This window comes from Coenobita brevimanus, chromosome 116 (genome assembly GCF_032717465.1).
Source record: "Coenobita brevimanus isolate Jiangsu-jjx chromosome 116, ASM3271746v2, whole genome shotgun sequence".
Lineage (NCBI taxonomy): Eukaryota > Metazoa > Arthropoda > Malacostraca > Decapoda > Coenobitidae > Coenobita > Coenobita brevimanus.
In genome coordinates this window covers 26,222,612-26,230,708 of record NC_137069.1, presented here as the reverse complement: position 1 = coordinate 26,230,708, position 8,097 = coordinate 26,222,612, and the positions used below count along the sequence as shown (strand labels likewise).

At 43.7% G+C, this 8,097-nt stretch overlaps 1 non-coding gene across 1 annotated transcript; it reads right to left on the bottom strand.

Moving 5' to 3' along the window:
* Positions 1-7,711: 7,711 nt before the first annotated feature.
* On the bottom strand, positions 7,712-7,830 carry LOC145418856 (5S ribosomal RNA). Its single transcript, XR_013900759.1, has one exon. It is a non-coding gene; the product is annotated as a 5S ribosomal RNA (ribosomal RNA).
* Positions 7,831-8,097: the final 267 nt, after the last annotated feature.

Here is an 8,097-nt window from a genome sequence, read left to right as displayed (position 1 = left end):
GTAGTAGCAGCAGTAGTAATGGTAGTGGTAGTAGTAGCAGCTGATGATGATGATGGACACAGTCGCTCGAGGTTGCTTCGTCTTGGCTGTGTATTAAACCGCACAGCCAATCTTACACTCACAGTTTTTTTTTTTTTTTTTCCCGATAGTGGTGTATGAAGACCGCCTGTGTGGAAGGAAATCCGTGATTTTCTCTTTTTCATTTGGCCAGATTTTTGTCCCTCGGGAAATTGCCTTCATGATCTTTCCTTTTCTCTTTTCTCCGACCTCTGCTGTTTGAAGCTTCGACTCTGTTTCACGTGTGCTTCATTCCCAGTTTTTCGTTTAGCCAGATTAGTTTCGGATTAATGTTGCTTGAGTTTTATAGGATTTCTTTATTTCCCTTTATTTTGCCCTTTTTAGTTATTCATTTATTTTATTTGTCATGCATTAATTTTTTTGTATTTGATGATGAATGAGACAGGTTAGATTCGGGATATTTGTACTCTTTCTCTCTCTCTCTCTCTCTCTCTCTCTCTCTCTCTCTGTATCTACCTATCAATCTATCTGTGTGCGTGTATGTGTGTGTATTTGTTTATTTGTTTGTTTCTTGTTTACGTACGACCCATGGGAGAGGAAAGCTTGGGGGTATCAGTCCTCTCACTTTTCCCTTTTCCTGGATTGCAGTCTCTTGGGAGAACATCTTCTTAATTATTTTCCTTTCTTATTTTTTTGTATGTTTCTGAAAATTTTTATATACCATGTTCTCTTCTAAATCCCATTATTAGTACAGATTTTTTCAAGATTTATTTTATTGCTCTAATATACTCTCCAGATGGTACACAGAAAAAATTATTAAAAAGGACAATGCCGTGTTGAGAGTTAATGGTGATAATTTGTACCTCTCTCTCTCTCTCTCTCTCTCTCTCTCTCTCTCTCTCTCTCTCTCTCATCATGCGAAGTCAAGAATGGGTTTATTGTTTCATTATTGCACACTGGATCCCACCGGAACAGAGAGAGAGAGAGAGAGAGAGAGAGGTGAACAATTCATGCCACTTTTAAAGCTAACCCATTAAGAGCACTTAATTACGTATTCCAGATCCTCACGTTAACAATCAAACACGCGCTACTGTTCTTGCTCTTGGACCCGGGAGTTATCATGCAGCTGAGGAAAATAGTCGGGAGGTGATCAAATAAAGACAGCTTACACATGGCTCTGAGTGGAATGTAATGAGAGACACAGTAACATAGGCCTATACTCGTGGAAGTTTATATGACTGAGTGAAAATCGTCTAGTTAGGCTAAAAAAAAAAAAAAAAAAAAAATCTCCAGCTCTCCGGGGGTATATATGAAAAAGGTGCCCTAGAGGTAAACCGACTGACTTAACCAAAAAGTACTACTACTACTACTACTACCACCGCTACTACTACTCCTATTACTACTGCTGCTGCTGCTGCTGCTACTGCTACTACTACTATCTATCTATCTATCTATCTATCTATCTATATACCTAGGCTGCTTCCCCCAAGGAAAGGGAGGTAGCCGAGACAGGACGACACACTCCCCATTTACTCATCCATTCAAACACATTCAGTCGCATCTTAGCCCCAAAGGGAAGAAGGGACAGATCCTCACCGCACCACACCGCACGAGGGTCAACTGCGCAGTGCAATCAGTGACATCAGCAGCAGGGCCTGACAGCAGAGCTGGTTTACCCCTGCCATATCATAATAGATCCATCCCCTTACCCGTACCGGACCTGACTAGGTGATCAAACCAAATGCAGGAGAATATCCCCTCAGGGCTGCGTCATCACTTATTCATTCACAATTTCTCTCCATTTATTTCTGTCACGCACTACTACTACTACTACTACTACTACCACTACTACTACTACTAATAATAATAATAATAATAATAATAACAATAATAATAATAATCTACACCATATACCTATACACTAACAATTTTTCTTCTTCAATTCCCTGGAGCTTTTTTTTTTTTTTATACACCCTCTTCTTTCTCTTCCTACTAAATATATGATAAATAAGGCTATATATGGCTTTGACTGTACTCTTTTTACTCTAACTTGGCCTAAAATTGTCAAGTCTCTATCTTGAACACTGAATTTTATCAATAGATTAGCATTACAGTAGGAGGCTGGTTACGAAGAAGTGCTAGAGATGAGATGTAGAGACGTAGTACTGTCTGTCCTCGCCTTTCAGCTACGTGAAATAAGCAACAAAAGCACAGAACTCTAGGCCAGGTTAAGGTGAAAAAGGTATAAGATATGCTGGCTTGGAGTAGATTAGAGCAAGAGACTGGGGTAACTCTATAGACCCACTACAAATGCTGAACATATCCTTGCTCTGCTGGGCCCCTCCGGAGGCAGAGTTGCCTTGGGAGACCTTTGGCTGGGAAGAGGAAATTCTGGTTTTGTTTTGGCCTGGCTGGACTGGAAGGATGGATGGATGTGGACGGACAGATAAAGAGACAGACTGGACAGATGCGATGGGCAGACGGAAGGAGCGGAAAAAGGGACGGACGTAGGAGACAAGAGATTAATTGAGAAGAATGACGAGGACAGACAAACGCACGCATAAAACAGACAGGCAGAGGAGACAGACACTCGTACAGATGGCAGAAACAGACACGGACGGAACGGACAGGGGAGACAGGGAAAAGGAATGGACGGTGAAGAGACAGACAGATGGACGGACAGAAGAGACTGGTTGACATAAGGAGGAGACAGGCAGACGGACAAAGACAGAGAAGACAGAATATGGATGACGATATCTGACGGATGGAGGAGATGGACGGACAGACGGACAGATAGACGGAGACGGATAGATGAATGGAGGGGACAGAGGAAGCAGAGGGCGAAGGGGGCAGATAGACAGACAGACAGGGGAAACAGACAGACGGAAGAGATGGATGGAAGAGACGAGCAGACGGAGAACAAACGGATGGACAGAGGCAAAGGTTGGATGGAGGAGACAGACAAACAGAGGTGACGGACGGAGGGAAGCAGACAGGGAAGAAGTCAGACAGAGGAATAGACTGTAGCACCAGTCGAGCAGGGCAGTACTCCCAAGGTGGATGGAAAGCTGATGACAGGGAGAGCTGGAGCTCCCGTTTCATCAGCCCTCGGGACTAGTTCCTGACCATCCCCCTTTGCTGAACTTTTTCAGTGTCTCAGTAACACAGAGAGTAGGCTAGCATGCTCTCCAAGACAATTTTCTCCAACTATCAACATCAAACTACATGCACTGTACACACCACACTTCCTTTTCAAAGTTTTCAAAAAAATGGCGTCGAATAACATAGCCTCGGAGTCCCCAGGGGGGGGACCATAAATGTCCGCACCTTTAGCCCCTCTCCCGGTGACGACTCAAGGTGCCTGGAACCACTGTCTGACTCTCTTCTTCATTTCTGCAACATTCGTGGCCTTTCCTCTAACTTTCGCTCTGTTGAGCACCACCTCTCCTTCTCTAAACCTCACCTTCTTTTCCTAACTGAGACTCAGTTGTCTGAGGCAACTGACAGCAAACCCTTTTCTGTATCCTCCTACTTTCTCTATACTCATTTCAAAGCCAAAGGTAGCTGTTGTGTATATATACGCAACGACTTATCTTGCTCTCTTGTTCATGAACTCGATTCTTCTGAATTCTCTACACTCTGGCTTCGGCTTTCCTGTCATTCTCTGACTAAATATATCTGTGCTGTTTACTTATCTCCAATTTCTACTGACTATCAAAAATTCTTTGACTATCTTACTTCTACGATGGAACACATTCTATCCATTTCTCCTTTCTCTGAAATCTCCATTCTTGGAGATTTCAATGTTCACCACCACCTTTGGCTCTCCTCTCCTTTCACTGATCCACCTGGTGAACAAGCCTACACCTTTTCTATTCTTAATGACCTAGAGCAGCTTGTACAGCACCCTACCCGTATCCCTGGCCGCCTTGGAGAGAGCCCCAACATACTTGATCTCTTCCTTACAACTAATCCTTCTGCTTACACTGTTAATCTTTTCTCTCTGTTGGGCTCCTCCGATCACAACCTTATCACCTTAACCTGTCCTATCGCTTCGGTACGGCCTGTGGACCCTCCAAAAAAACGTCGTCTCTGGCACTTTAGAGCTGCGGATTGGGAGGCCCTCAGGCAGTACTTCTTTGAGTTTCCCTGGAATGATTATTGCTTCCATGGTCGGGAGCCATCTGGGTGTGCCTTGCGCATTACGGATGTTATTCTCTCGGGCATGGAAGCATACATTCCTTTCTCATATCCTTTGACTAATGCACGAAAGCCTTGGTTTAATCACGCTTGTTCTAATGCTGTCCACAACAAGGAGAGGGCCTATAAAAGGTACTGGAGCCAACCCACCCCTGAATCACATCTTTTATACATTTCTGCCCGGAATCATGCTAAGTCAGTTCTTCGCTCTGCTAAAAATAATTTCATCCGTACAAAATGCTTTCAACTCTCTAACTCGAACTCTTCCCGCTCCTTCTGGCACCTTGCCAAAAACCTTTCTAACAACTTTACCTCATCATCCTTCCTTCCTCTTTTCTACTCTGATGGCTCTGTAGCTATTTCTTCTACTGATAAAGCAGATCTCTTCGCTCAGACTTTCTCCTCCAATTCCACCTTAGACAATTCAGGTGCTGTTCCTCCATCACTTCCCCCCTCTGACTTCCTCATGGCTAACATTAAAATTTCTTCAGCTGATGTATTTTCTGCCATTGCTGGCCTCAGTACTAATAAGGCATATGGGCCTGATGGAGTCCCTCCTGTTGTTCTCAAGAACTGTGCTTCTGTGCTTACACCCTGCCAAGGCAAACTCTTTCGCCTTTGTCTGTCAACCTGTACCTTTCCTTCTTGCTGGAAGTTTGCTGTCATTCAGCCAGTCCCAAAGAAGGGTGACCATTCCCAACCCTCTAACTATCGTCCAATTGCTTTAACATCCAGCATCTCAAAAGTTTTTGAGTCTATTCTTAATAGAAAAATTTTAAGGCATCTTTCCTATCACAACCTTCTTTCTGATCGTCAGTATGGGTTCCGTCAGGGACGCTCCACAGGCGATCTTCTCACCTACCTTTCAGACTCCTGGTCATCCTCCTTTCGGGACTTTGACGAAAGCTTTGCCATTGCACTTGACATCTCTAAGGCTTTCGATTGAGTCTGGCATAAATCTTTAATTTCCAAACTGCCATCTTACGGTTTCTATCCTTCTATCTGTGCCTTCATCTCTAGCTTCCTTTCTGGCCGTTCTATAGCCGCTGTTGTAGACGGCTATCATTTTTCTCCTAGATCTATTAACAGTGGTGTTCCTCAGAGCTCTGTCCTATCACCAACTCTCTTCCTTTTATTCATCAATGACCTTCTAAACTGTATATCTAACCCTATCCACTCATATGCTGATGACTCCACCCTTCACCTTTCCATTCGATTCCCTCAACGTCCATCTCAGCAGTTACTTCAACAGGCAAGGGATGAGGCTATGGCACACCTAATGTCTGACTTGGCTCGTATCTCTGACTGGGGTAAAAATAATCTGGTTGTTTTTAATGTATCAAAGACTTAGTTTCTGCACCTATCAACCCGACAAAATCTTCCACAGGTATACCCACTTATGTTTAATAATACTCAACTTAAACCTGCATCATCGTTGAACATGCTTGGGGTTTCATTTGCTCGGGACTTGTCTTGGAAAGATCATATAACATCTCTTGTAAAATCTGCTTCCAAGTGATTGGGTGTGGTAAGCCGACTCCATTCCTTCTTTGTTCCTGCACAACTGTTGACTCTATACAGGGGTTTTATCCACCCCTGTGTGGAGTACAACTCTCATGTGTGGGGAGGCTCCCCACATACACCTCATCTCAATAGGGTGGAGTCAAAGACTTTTCGTCTCATTAACTCTCACCCTCTTACTGACTCCCTTCAACCTCTGTCTCTTCGCCACAATGTTGCATCTTTATCTCTTTTCTATTGCTACTTCAATGGTCACTGCTCCTCTGAAGTGTCTGCATGCATTCCTCCACTTCTATGACGGGCGCGTAGCACCCATCTAGCAGCAAACCCTCACCCCTTTTCTGTCCAACTCTCTAATGCAAGAGTTAACCGTTTCTCCCAGTCCTTCATTTTTGCAACAGGTCAACTCAGGAACTGTCTCCCTCTGTCCGTATATCCTGCTTCTTTTGATCTCCAGTTTTTCAAACGCAGTGTGTCCAGGCATCTCGAAATGAATGGATCTTGAATTTGTCTCTCTTGTATTTTGTTTTTCTCTTGGAAGGAACAGTTTTGCAGGTGCATTGCCTTTGGTTCCTTATTCCTCACATAAAAAAAAAAGGTAGATGGAAGATACGAACAGAATCCCAAGACAGTGCAAGGAGGAGGAGGAGGAGGAGACAGGGGAAGTGGGGAAATCCAGGCTGTATTTATGTAAAGTTGTTCCATTATCGTGCACGCCACGGCCCGGCAGTGACGCGCAATCATGTCATAATTTACGTGAAATATCTCGCTTTTTTCGCCGCCAAGTGGGAGGCAGAGAGGGCGTTTCGGGTGGCAGGTGGTGCGTTTTTTTGCGAAATTGTGTCAAGCGCTGCATTTTAGTTGTTGACGTAGGAAGGGTATTTATAAAGAACGAAAAACAAGTCTCTACAACAGTTAGCTATTCTCAGAGATCCTTTTGTTTATTTTCATATTTTTTCACTTGATTATTCACTCGTTTGATCATGTAGAATTTAGTGGCTCTAGGAGTAAAGACAAACTTATATACAAACAATCCTAAGGTTAGAGGGTTTGTAAATTTGGTTCGCTGGGATGCAAAAGAGCATAGAAGAAAGAGAAGAAGGGGGATCACGCGTTTTCAGAGCGGTATAAACACATCTTGCCTTCTCGTTTTTCTGTCTTGAACGTGCGATTTTGTTATTAAAACTTCCCACATTCCTGTGAGATTTTTTTTTGTCAATATTATTATTATTATTATTTATTATAAAACTGCGACGTTTCAAAAGCTGTTTGGCCTAACACCTTCAAACTTGGTCAGCTTAGAGAGTTGCGCTCATCTTTTACCCAAACATGGTGGCAGTCTGTCTATCGGATCTCCGGATATTATAGTGAACACACAAAAATGAGTCAGCCACGCTATCCCAAGAACCTCTTAAGCTAGGACGCTGAAATTTCACTATAATATAGCCTTAAGGCGGACACAGTGCGAAAAGGGGTATGGCTCCAGTTGGTTGAGTACTCCCAGTGATCGCGAGGGGTCAAAAACTGGGACTTTTCGGGATTTTCCAAATGCCATCAAATTCTCTATGAAGGATTAAAGCCAGAGCAACCAACCTCGGTGGACGTATAGACTGTGATGACCTAAGGTGACATACACAAGATCAGTGACCTTGACCTCAAGATCACATATGACGTGGAAGGCAATGAGGAGGAGAGGGAAGAGGTGGAAGAGGTTGGGGAGGAAGAGGAGAAGAAGAAAGAAGAGGATGAGGATGAGGATGAGGAAGGGGAGAAGAAAGAGGAAGAGGAGGAGGAGGATCACAATGTTTTCAAAGGGCATAAACATCTCTCTCTCTCTCTGTATATATATATATATTCATTTCATTCATTGCCAGACGCCATGTATCCCAGACGGGGTGGCCAACGGCTTAGGGTTAATTGTTTTACGGGGAGGGGCACTAATCCTCCACCAACCCCACTTGACACGTAGGGATGCCAACAGCATCTGGTGTTCCCAGGCGGTCACCCATCCAAGTACTAACCAGACCCAACGTTGCTTAACTTCGCTGATCGGACGGGAAGCGGTTTATTCGATGTGGTATGGCCGTTATAGTTTATTCGATGTGGTATGGCCGTTATATATATATATATATATATATATATATATATATATACCTAGGCTGCTTCCCCCAAGGAAAGGGAGGTAGCCGAGACAGGATGACTCACTCTCCATTTACTCATCCATTCAAACACATTCATTCGCATCTTAGCCCCAAAGGGGAGAACGGACAGATCCTCACCGCACCACACCGCACAAGGGTCAACTGGGCAATGCAATCACACACACACACACACACACACATATATATATATATATAT